The sequence below is a fragment of the Pleurodeles waltl genome, chromosome 9 (genome assembly GCF_031143425.1).
Source record: "Pleurodeles waltl isolate 20211129_DDA chromosome 9, aPleWal1.hap1.20221129, whole genome shotgun sequence".
Classification (NCBI taxonomy): Eukaryota; Metazoa; Chordata; class Amphibia; order Caudata; family Salamandridae; genus Pleurodeles; species Pleurodeles waltl.
This window is the reverse complement of record NC_090448.1, coordinates 1178487917-1178500327: the sequence shown is the minus strand read 5'-3', so window position 1 is coordinate 1178500327 and position 12411 is coordinate 1178487917. Positions and strand designations below refer to the sequence as shown.

Sequence of the window (12411 nt, the reverse complement as noted above, 5' to 3'; positions counted from 1 at the left end):
GCAGAGGTCAAAGGAGGGCCCAAAACACATAGGCGCCTATGAAGAACAGGGGTGCTCCGGTCCTAGTCTGCTTACAGGTAAGTACCTGCGTCCTCGGGGAGCAGACTAAGGGGGTTTTGTAGAGCACTGGGGGGGACACACAAAAGCCCACAAAACACACCCTCCGAGGCACAGGGGCAGTCTGGTGCAGTAGGCAAAGTAGGCATTGGGTTTGCTGTAGAAAGCAATGGAGGGACATGGGGGACACTTAGGTGATGCAGGCAGGGAACAGGGGGGCTTCTTGGGCCAGCCACCGACTGGGCTAGGTTGAGGGCTGCCTGCTGATCACTTCTGCACTGGTAGGTGGTTCCTCTCAGTCCTGGGGGCTGCGGGTGCAGTGCTTAATCCAGGCATCGGGTTCCTTTGTTACCAGGCAGTCGCGGTCAGGGGGAGCCTCTGGATCCTCTCTGCAGGCGTCGCTGTGGGGTGCAGGGGGGTCAAATCAAGGTGTCCGCACTGTTGGAGTCGCCTGGGAGTCCTCTCTGCGGTGTTGGTTGTCCTGAACTTGAGCTGGGAGCATCGGGTTCAGAATGTGAAGACTCACACTTCTGGCGGTAAGTGAGAGTCTTGTTAAAGTTGTTGCAAAGTTGTTGCAGTTTCTGAACAGAGGCGCTGTTCTCTGGCGTTTCTTGGTCCTTTAGGTGCAGGGCAGTCCTCCGAGTCCTCAGAGGTCGCTGGTCCCGTTGGATACGTCGCTGTGCAGGTTGTTTGAGTCTGGAGATAGGCTGGTAGGGCTGGGGCCAAGTCAGTTGGTGTCTCTGTCGTCTCTGCGGGGCTTTCAAGTCAGCAGTCCTTCTTTCTTCAGGTTGCAGGAATCTGATTTCCTGGGTTCAGGGTCACCCCTAAATACTAAATTTAGGGGTGTGTTTAGGTCAGGGGGGCAGTAGCCAATGGCTACTGTCCTGGAGGGTGGCACATCCCTAATCCGATTGGGGGAATCCTCCAAAACCAAGATGGGAGGATTTCTTAAGGCAGGGGTCACCTCAGCTTGGGGCACCTTAGGGGCTTTCCTGACTGGTGGGTGACTCCTCCTTGTTTTTCTCATTATCTCCCCTGGACTTGCCGCCAAACGTGGGGGCAGTGGCCGGGGGCGGGCATCTCCACTAGCTGGAGTGCCCTGGGGCATTGTAACACGAATCCTGGGCCTTTGAGGCTCACTGCTAGGTGTTACAGTGCCTGCAGGGAGGAGGTGTTAAGCACCTCCGCCCAGTGCAGGCTTTGTTTCTGTCCTAAGAGAGCACAAAGGCTCTCACCGCATGAGGTCAGACACTCGTCTCTCAGCAGCAGGCTGGCACAGACCAGTCAGTCCTGCACTGAAGGATTGGGTAAAATACAGGGGGCATCTTCTAAGATGCCCTCTGTGTGCATTTTGTAATAAATCCAGCACTGGCATCAGTGTGGGTTTATTATTCTGAGAAGTTTGATACCAAACTTCCCAGTATTCAGTGTACTCACTATGGAGCTGGGGAGTGCGCTTTGAAAAACTCCCAGACCATATACTTAATATGGCCACACTGTACTTACAATGTCTAAGAATAGACTTAGACACTGTAGGGGCATATTGCTCATGCAGCTATGCCCTCACCTGTGGTATAGTGCACCCTGCCTTAGGGCTGTAAGGCCTGCTAGAGGGGTGACTTACCGATGCAACAGGCAGTATTATGTGTGCATGGCATCCTGGGGGGGATGCCATGTCGACTTTGCCTTTTTCTCCCCACCAACACACACAATCTGCAATGGCAGTGTGCATGTGTTAGGTAAGGGGTCCCTTAGGGTGGCACAACACATGCTGCAGCCCTGAGGGAGCTTCCCTGGTCACAGGGCCCTTGGCACCACTGGTACCTTTTACAAGGGACTTATCTGTGTGCCAGGGGTGTGACAATTGTGGAAACAATGGTACATTTTTAGTGAAAGAACACTGGTGCTGGGGCCTGGTTAGCAGGGTCCCAGCACACTTCTCAGTCAAGTCAGCATCACTATCAGGCAAAAAGTGGGGGGTAACTGCAACAGGGAGCCATTTTCCTACAGGTCCTAAAGGAAATCCAAAAGATTTTTGGAGAAGATGCCTTTCCCATTGTGAATAGTAGCATGCTTCATCATTGGGGCCTATCCACAGCCTGGTATGGTAATACCACCAGGACTGACTCATCTGGGATTGGGAGTTCTTATATAAATCGCTACAGGATTTAAGCAGGGATCCAGAGAAACAAGCAGTAAATATATCTCAGGGAATACCCAAAGAAATTGTGTTTATTATTTGAGTACCCTAGATATGGTTAAAAAAGAAGAGGGGACTTCTGAGAATAGTTGACTCAATTACTCCTACCTATGCCAACATGTTTTGGCCCACGTTTAAAGTCCATACGGGTCAGGGGCCTTTGTCAGGGCTATATGCATCCCTGCATTTGTACTGATACAAACCATGCAGAGAAAATTAGGTCTAAGACTGTCACCATATCTAAGGTTTCTACTGGAAAACCCTAATCATGGGTGATTTGGGAGTCATACAAGTTGGGCACAAGGCACCTGTAACCACACATGGCTTGATGACGCACGATGCTCTCTGGGACTGGGACTCCTGCACTGATCCGGAAGGTGGAGGAGGCTAGGAGACTGCTAGCAGATGCCACCATGGCATATTTTAATTCAAGGCAACAGATGGAGCTCGTGGTAGATGGAAGCTTTGTCAGGCTTGGTGCAGTACTCATGCAAGAAAAGAGTGAAGGATTGTGGCTCCCCTACACTTATGTAAGTAGGGCACTGAGAAGCACTGAGACCAGGTATGCACAGATTGAACAGCAAGCTATAGCAACCCAGTGGGCTTGCCACCATTTTCATTTGCCACTATGCGGACAGCAGTTCTGGGATGTGACTGACCACAAGCCACTTGTCCTGTTACTTGCTGCCACAGCCAGGAATGGACCCCCTTGCATTGAGGGGTGGGCTGTTCCACTCCATCTGTACACATCTGAGGTTGTGTACCGCCCAGCTGTGAACAGCCAAGCAGAATACCCATCCAGACACTCAAGGGCACAGGAGGGTGCTGAGGAAACAGAGGAAGTCGAAGGGGCAGAGGAATTTGTGAGGATGATGGTAAATGATGCCTACCCACATGCACTTTCACTTGAGGAAGTCTGGAAGCTACGGACCAAGAAATGAGCCTATCGAAGGTGAAAGAGGCCTCTAGAAGCAATGGCACAACTCCTTAGACAGTGCAAAGCACTGCACTGCGATGAACAAGCGACAAAGAGCCAGACACGGAGGGTCAGAGACAAGCTAAGCACTCGTGGATATGCCCTGCTTGTTCCTCAAAGCCTGCGGGCAGGAGTTCTCTAATTTGCCCATCGAGGGCACCAGGGAGTGGTGAAGATGAAAGCCCAGCTCAGAAACAAGGTATGGTGCCTTGGCATGGACAGATGGGTGAATGACAAAGTGAGAGGCTGCCACTCTTGTGCAATAAGAGCGGAGAGCCCCCGTCTGCCCAGTAATCACCAAAGAACCATGGCTGACGACCTGCTCCCGCCTCAGCATGGACTTTGGTAGTTTTCCAGATGGCCATGGTGATAGACAGACACACTAAGGGCCTGATGGTGGCGGTCGGACTGAAACGGTTGTGGTGGTCCGATCGCCACATTACGAAGTTGGCGGACAGACCGCCAACCTACTGCTGTCCCCGCCGGGATCTCCGATCATGACGGGATGACGTTGATGCAGATTGTAATTAGTCAGGGCGGCACTGAAGTCCGCACCTCCTGCTGATTACATCCTTGTTCTCCACCAGGCTTGTCCTGTTGGTTCCACAGCCATGAAAATGCTGGCGGAGAACAAGTGCAGGGGGCCACATGGGGGTCCCTGCACTGCCCATGCCTATGCCTATGGCATGGCCAGCGCAAGGGTCCCCCTGCCCAGCACCACAGCAGACAGTGCGTATTTTGGGGGTGCTGCTGCCTTCCGTGTGCTGCAGCGTTGCTGCCAGCTCTTTTATGAGCCGGAGACAATGCTGTTGCACCTTTCCCACTGAGCTAATGGGCGGGAAACCCGCACTGGAGAAGATCTTTGTATTGCTAGGAATCCCTAAGAAGGTAAAGACAGACAGTGGGCCCCCATTCCAGGGGCAATCTTCAATCTTATCTACGTAGCCTTAACATCAGGCACAGGAAACAGGAAAGTGGCCCCGTAACGGCCTCAAATCAACCAGGAAGTGGAGTGATTAGTGCGCACACCGAACAGAGCACTGAGAACTGGAGAAGAACAAGGGGAAGAAGATAAGTGCTGTCTTGTCCGTTTCCTGAGAGACTACTGGCAAACACCTCAGAGCACCACAAACTGTGTCCCGAGTGAGTTGTTGATGTGGAGAGCCACCCGGGATGTCATTCCTGTGGGTGTCAGCTGGAGCCCAGGAAAAGAGAAGGGTCACAAATGACTGTGCAAGTCAAGCTCACAAAGCAGTGATCCCTGATCTGGTGGTAGGAGAAGGTGATCATGCGGGACCAGAATCTAGGGTGGACGTTCCGCACTCCATTCGAGAAAGAAGCATGGGAGATTGTCAACATCCAAGTAACAATGGTCACCGTCCAGTGGGGCCAATCCACCATAGCCAGGAATGTTTCCTGGTTCAAGCGAATTGGACCCCAGGCTCAAGACCAAGGTGACAGCCAAGGAGTGATAGAGGAAATTCAGGAACTAAACGCTGCGAGTTCAGCCCTTTGCAGAACCTAGCAAAAGAGGAATAAGGGTGAGCTGAAGCTGAAGTGTAGCAAGCCCTGAGCATGCGGCTGGACCTGGAGCTGGAGCACCAGACACTTGAAAGAGTCAGGAATTGAGTGCAGGAAGCCACAAGTATGGACCCCGGCCCAACCCTGTACCGAGGCAGAGACTGAGAGACTATGGGTGTGATTTAGAGTTTGGGGGATGGAGTTACTCCATCACAAACGTGACGGATATCCCGTCCACCGTATTATGATCCTATTGTACCTGTGGGAATCGTATTAAGCCAGATGGGACATCTGTAACATTTGTAACGGAGTAACCCGTCCGCCAGGCTCTAAATCAGGTCCTATCTCTGTTTTGTCCCAACAAGTGGACTCTAACTTGTTATAATAAAAGCTGGAAGGGATATAGAGTGTCACCCGGCCTCTACTATACATTGTATAATGTCCACACCCAATGGCTGGGCGAGGTCCGAGGGTATAAGTAAAAGGTGGAGTGATCGCTCGTAGTCTCTCTGCGATAGTATGACTAGATAGTTGTGTGTGCGCCGTTATTCATGCCTTCTGATGCCTCTGGGGCTGAGGAATCTTCCACTACAATATGCCTGGGGGACTCCTAGTGCTTCTCCCTGCAGCAGCGCCATCAGGCACCTCTCTGCATCGTCCTCTTTAAGATAAGCTGTTTGTACAATTTCTCAGCTCCTGGTACCTGATCCATGACCACTCAGGTGGACGCACTGGAGCGTCACAAGACAGGACTAGGGGCCATCTGTATGAACACATTTGCCCTTTGACACAGAATGGGAAAAACCCTTTGCTACATCTGGCCCTAGGTTCTGCCTTCTCAAGGAGCATTGGTCCCTCTTTTATCCAGAGTGAAATAATCTTGTGAGAGGGTTAAAACTGCCTCCCTGACTAGTGTCAGCGTAATTAGGGATACAGGCGTAAATCCTACTTCTCTAGCTCTGAGGGTGGAGGGTCTACTGATCTTCAAGTATATCCAATTCAGATGTGGCCACTCCTCGTTTGGCGCTCGTTTCCGATGATTGTACGAGTGTGCTTGTGTAAGAGAATCGTAGTCTTGTGAGTACTTGAGGTCAAGTTACCAGAGATCTGAGGGTGTCTCCCCCACATACAGGCCATTCATCTCCATTCAGTGCTGCTTTCTGGTAAATTGTAAATTTGTTTATATAGCACTTATGGCTTCTTACGGAGACCACCATGGTGAACAGGGTCAAGGCTGATCTGCATATGGCTGGGTCCAAACTGGGGTGACACGGTGAGCAAAAGAATTGATGGATGAAACCCAGATCTGCGACTGGGGGTGAATGTTTGATTGGTTCCACATTCCGTCCATCATTTGTGTTTGTTTGCGACATATTGTGGGCGCAGAGGTAAAGTGGCCATCTGGAAATGCAGTGCATGGTGCCACAAGAAGGTGGTGATCAGTCTTTGTGGCTCCTGAGGGGAGCCCTCTGGATGGGTGTAAAGGGGGTCAGATGCCCCCCCCCCCCAGAAATGTCTCAGCAGGCAGGTGCACACATTCACTGCACCAGCTTACAGGTGGATCTCTATTCTCCCTGTGAACTGCAGGTGAATTTTTATGTTATGGTACACTTATAAAGCGCGTGTTCACCAACAAGGTTTCAAGGCGCTGATAACACAGCAGGGATCCCGAAGGAGCTAGTCATACACCTCTTTGAACAGCCATGTCTTCAGCAAGGATGGAAAGTTGGCTTATGAAGCAGAGGCTCTGATGTGAAGGGGCAGGCGTCTCCGAAACCCAGGGGCAAGTACCGAGAACCTGGATCCCCCAGTCTTTTCCGCTTGAATAGAGAAACTCCTAGTAGATTTGGGGATCTGCACCTCAGATTGCGTTTAGGGGTGTAGTGTCTAATTCTGAAACCCACCAAGGAAGGGCTTTTTCCAATGCGTGATTTAAAAATGATACATCCACTTTTGAAAAAAAGTTCTCTGGGCGACTGGGAGCCAATGAGTTTTGGCCAGTAAAGGTTTGATATGACAACATCTGGGCTGAGGCCAGACCCGCCTTGCCTCCTGATACTGAACAAGCGGCGATCGCTGGACCTGGCCCTCAGGCCGGCTCAGGTAAACGGAATTCGCACGGTCAGTCTGTGACATAATGAGAGCCACTACAGTCTGAGTAAAGGCCTCCATGGAGAAAAAAAATCTATTTTTTTCCACTTTATGGAGAAGAAAAAAGCAGGTCGAGGTGACCGCTCTAATCTGCAGCTGCAGGGAAAGCTCCTCGTCAACCATAATCCCAAGGCTTTTACCTGCACCTTTTTGAGTGGGAGGGGCTCCCATCTCCCCAGGCCAGAAAGAGGGATTCCATTTGTACAATTTATTTGTAATCATTACAGTCTCAGTTTGATCTGAGTTCAGCTTCAGCTGGTGACAGTTCACCCAATCACGAATGAAGACCATAGTGCTCTGTAACACTTCAACGGGTTCGAGTAACATCCATGTCAAAAAGGAGCTGCAGGTGATCAGCACAGGTGTGCACAGGTGTGCACCTTCACCTTATCCCTCTGTGCAGCACGGAGCAGTGGGCGGATGCAGAGTTTGAACAGCAGAGGGGACAGGGAAGAGCCCTGTGGGACTCCACACTCCAGTCTAAGCTTAGGGGAGCAAAAGGGGAAAGACAGACGGACTGATAGCGATCCGCAGGAAGGACGTCGGCCAGTCCAATAGCACCCCCTGCAGGCCGGCGGCTCCGGCACAGCTAATTAAGATATCATGATCCACTGTGTCAAACGCCGCTGATAAGTCCAACAGGACCAGAGCGTGGGCCGTCCCCTGCCCGCCCCTTCCCTCGTTTCGTCCACTGCAGCTAATCCCACGGCTTCAGTGGAGTAGGCGGGCAGAAGCCTGCCCGATGGGGCTCCAAAGACGAGCAGCCTTCTACGAAGGGGCTGAGGTGACCAGAAAAATGAGCTTCCAATGTCTTGGCCAAGTAAGGTAACAAAGAAAGGGAGCAGTAGATGTGTAGGACTGAAGCATGGCCCCCCACTTTTTTCAACAAAGGAACAACTAGTGCTTCCTTAAATGCCTGAGGGACCGTACCCCGGCTCTGAGATAGATTGATCTGAGAGATGGCTAGATCAGGAAGCTCACAGAAAATGTTTTGTAAGATATAGGGGGGACAGATATCATTGGGCAATCCAGATTTGACCTTGGTCATCAACTTCAGCAAATCCTCTTCAGTGATGGCTGGAAATGCTGTGAATTGCACAGGATTTATGTCTTCCAAGAGGCTCACACTGATAGACAAGGTAGAGGGAATACTTTTTTTATTATCTGGATTTTTCCAATGAAAAATGAATTGAGGTTGTTCCATAATTTTTGAGTAGGGGCCACCGGTGTGTTTAAGCGGTCAGAATAAGCAAGCTCGTTGACCGTATTAAATATTTCCTCCGTCTTGTGAATGCACTGGGCCTGTGGAAACAGCCAATTTGCATCCTCCTGGGAGCAGCACATTATCAGTAATAGGTGCACTGTCTCTGTTTCCACCCAGCGCAATAGACAGGGACAGTGCACATTCTCTGTAATACCACCCCAGGTGGCACCCGACCGGAACTTTAAAAATACAGAGATACCCCTGCAGGCAGATGCAGTAAGTGATTGCAGCCTCCTGAAGGGGGGTGACTGAGGGGCTTGGGATCCTCTTTCCCCCTTCCAGAGGGCGGCCCTGAGGGGGCCACCTTTTTGAGCCACTGTGTTCCTGATGGCCACTTTGCCTCCACACCTGCATCCATATATTGGTGTCAGCGCATGGTGTTTCTGTCCTTTGCATGTGACCACATCTCCATGCAGATCAGAGAATGCTCCCTTACAAGAGTGCACGTGCTCCAGCGCTATCTGTATTAGAGAAGGGGTTGCACAAATATCTGTGGTCTGCGCCCACTGGGGTGCAGAAAATACATGCATATGCCTGTTGTGCCCCCGGGGCACTGTAGCGATAGGGCCCCAGATCTCTCCAATCCAGCGCACTCCATCCACAACAGACTATTTACTAGTACACGGCATCTGCTTGCCCTGCAGGACTTGGACTTGCTGTGCAGCTGCAGAACAACTTGGTCACCTGTCTCCCTCCAGCAGGAATGAAGTTCTGCCTGATGTACTGACCTCACAGCCGCAACAGAGTCGTCCAGATCCTGAGGAGTGAATACAGAGTCCTGACGCTGGCCATTATCTGGAGACTCGGGATAAGTTACAGAGGAAAAGCAGACCTTGTGGTCCGGAGAGACCCTGAACTACAATGAAAACTTGGTGCAAGTAACTCTACTTGTCAAAGGAGTAAGGGGTATGTTCTGGGCTCTGGAAAGCAGGGCTTCCCATGGTCATTCTTGGAGTAAGGGGAATGCTCAGAAGTCAGTGGAGGAAGGGTTATAGGGGTTCGTCTTGAGTACCGGGTATATTCTGATGTCTGTTAACTGGACTTCCCATGGTCATTCTTGGAGTAAGGGGAATGCTCAGAAGTCAGTGGAGGAGGGTTTGTAGGGGTTTGTCTTGAGTACCGGGTATATTCTGGTGTCTGTTAACTGGACTTCCCATGGTCATTCTTGGAGTAAGGGGAATGCTCAGAAGTCAGTGGAGGAAGGGTTATAGGGGTTCGTCTTGAGTACCGGGTATATTCTGGTGTCTGTTATTTGGACTTCGCACGGTCCTTCTTGGAGGAAGGGGAATGCTCAGAAGTCACAGGAAGAAGGCTTGTAGTGGTTCCTCTTGAGTACCGGGTATATTCTGGTGTCTGTTAACTGGACTTCGCATGGTCATTCTTGGAGTAAGGGGAATGCTCGGAAGCCAGTCAAGGAAGGTTTATAGGGGTTCGTCTTGGATACCGGGTATAATCTGGTGTCTGTTAAGTGGACTTTGCATGGTCATTCTTGGAGTAAGGGGAATGCTCATAAGTCAGTGGAGCAGGGTTTGTAGGGGTTTGTCTTGAGTACCGAGAATATTCTGGTGTCTGTTAACTGGACTTCGCATGGTCATTCTTGGAGTAAGGGGAATGCTCAGAAGTCAGTGGAGGAAGGGTTATAGGGGTTCGTCTTGAGTACCGGGTATATTCTGATGTCTGTTAACTGGACTTCCCATGGTCATTCTTGGAGTAAGGGGAATGCTCAGAAGTCAGTGGAGGAGGGTTTGTAGGGGTTTGTCTTGAGTACCGGGTATATTCTGGTGTCTGTTAACTGGACTTCCCATGGTCATTCTTGGAGTAAGGGGAATGCTCAGAAGTCAGTGGAGGAAGGGTTATAGGGGTTCGTCTTGAGTACCGGGTATATTCTGGTGTCTGTTATTTGGACTTCGCACGGTCCTTCTTGGAGGAAGGGGAATGCTCAGAAGTCACAGGAAGAAGGCTTGTAGTGGTTCCTCTTTAGTACCGGGTATATTCTGGTGTCTGTTAACTGGACTTCGCATGGTCATTCTTGGAGTAAGGGGAATGCTCGGAAGCCAGTCAAGGAAGGTTTATAGGGGTTCGTCTTGGATACCGGGTATAATCTGGTGTCTGTTAAGTGGACTTTGCATGGTCATTCTTGGAGTAAGGGGAATGCTCATAAGTCAGTGGAGCAGGGTTTGTAGGGGTTTGTCTTGAGTACCGAGAATATTCTGGTGTCTGTTAACTGGACTTCGCATGGTCATTCTTGGAGTAAGGGGAATGCTCAGAAGTCAGAAGAGGAAGGCATATAGTGGTTCCTCTTGAGTACCGGGTATATTCTGGTGTCTGTTATCTGGACTTCGCATGGTCATTCTTGGAGTAAGGGGAATGCTCAAAAGTCACAGGAGGAAGGGTTATTGGGGTTCGTCTTGAGTACCGGGTATAATCTGGTGTCTGTTAAGTGGACTTTGCATGGTCATTCTTGGTGTAAGGGGAATGCTCGGAAGCCAGTCGAGGAAGGTTTATAGGGGTTCGTCTTGAGTACCGGGTATAATCTGGTGTCTGTTAAATGGACTTCGCATGGTCATTCTTGGAGTAAGGGGAATGCTCATAAGTCAATGGAGGAAGGGTTATAGGGGTTCGTCTTGAGTACCGGGTATATTCTGGTGTCTGTTAACTGGACTTCGCATGGTCATTCTTGGAGTAAGGGGAATGCTCGGAAGCCAGTGGAGGAAGGGTTATAGGGGTTCGTCTTGAGTACCGGGTATATTCTGGTGTCTGTTAACTGGACTTCGCATGGTCATTCTTGGAGTAAGGAGAATGCTCGGAAGCCAGTGGAGGAAGGTTTATAGGGGTTTGTCTTGAGTACCGGGTATATTCTGGTGTCTGTTAACTGGACTTCGCATGGTCATTCTTGGAGTAAGGGGAATGCTCATAAGTCAGTGGAGGAGGGTTTGTAGGGGTTTGTCTTGAGTACCGGGTATATTCTGGTGTCTGTTAACTGGACTTCGCATGGTCATTCTTGGAGTAAGGGGAATGCTCATAAGTCAGTGGAGGAGGGTTTGTAGGGGTTTGTCTTGAGTACCGGGTATATTCTGGTGTCTGTTAACTGGACTTCGCATGGTCATTCTTGGAGTAAGGGGAATGCTCGGAAGCCAGTGGAGGAAGGGTTATAGGGGTTCGTCTTGAGTACCGGGTATATTCTAGCACATTCTAGCATATAAAAGGTGTACCATGGTTATTCGTAAGATTTGTGTTCTATGATCTTAAGGCCAGAGTTTACCATTTCTGTCCTTGGAGTAGGGGAATGCTCAGATTTCAGAGGAACAAGCCCTACAGTGTTATGTTCTGGGGGCTATTACCAGGGATTACCATGGTTGGTATGGAGGAGGGAGCGTGTTGTGTACTTTAAGTGGTGCAAGGGACACGTTGCATTGTCCGAAGAGCAGGGCCTACCATAGTCATCCTCAGGTAAGGGACATGATCTGGAGTCCACAGAAGACCTTGGCTTTCCCTGAAATAAGGGCCCAGGGCTGGAATCGTTAGGATGGGGCTCACTAAGGTTATGGTCGAAGGTTGGTAGAACAGACATATAATGCATATCTTTGATTATGGCATGAAGAAGGTTGTGTCCTTGATTCTGCAGAGTAGGGCTTGCTATTGGTATCGTTGGAGTTAGAGGCATGCTTTGCAGCCTGCCGGGCAGGATTTCCCAGGCTCTGTGTCTGAGTGTGGGACATGCTCTGATGTTAGTCGAGCAGAACCTGCCATGCTGATCCAAGGGAGATGCCAGAAGAGAAGGGCTTACAGTGGTGACTAGGGGGCCTTCTCTGAGGTTTCTAGAACAGGGGTTACCATGGTGAGGATTGAGTAAGGCATGTGTTACCAGGTCTGATTACTTCCAGGCAAGCATATTCTGTGGTCTGCAGAGCACAGCCTGCCAGGCTTATCTTTCTGAGGTCTGCGGACCAGTATTTACCATCATCCTAACTGAGTAAAGGGTACATTCTGAAGTCTGCAGAAAACTGCTGACCATGGATGTCCTTGGAGTTAGCGGCTGGCTTGAGGTCAGCAAAAGAGCACTTACTGGGGTGTTTTTGGAGAAGGTGCATGTTCCTGATTTCTACAGAGAAGAGTTTAACATGACTATCCTTTGAGTGAGGGCATGTTTTGGGGTATTGTTACCCTTGAAGTGAAGGGCATGTTCTGAGGTCATTGTTACCCTTGAAGTGAAGGGCATGTTCTGAGGTCATTGTTACCCTT

The 12411-nt window shown here is 50.2% G+C and overlaps 1 protein-coding gene across 1 annotated transcript in view; it reads right to left on the bottom strand.

Moving 5' to 3' along the window:
- NPAS3 (neuronal PAS domain protein 3) overlaps positions 1-12411 on the bottom strand; it is a 1356068-nt gene that overhangs the window by 15252 nt on the left and 1328405 nt on the right. The gene's annotated exons all lie outside the window — the stretch shown is intronic.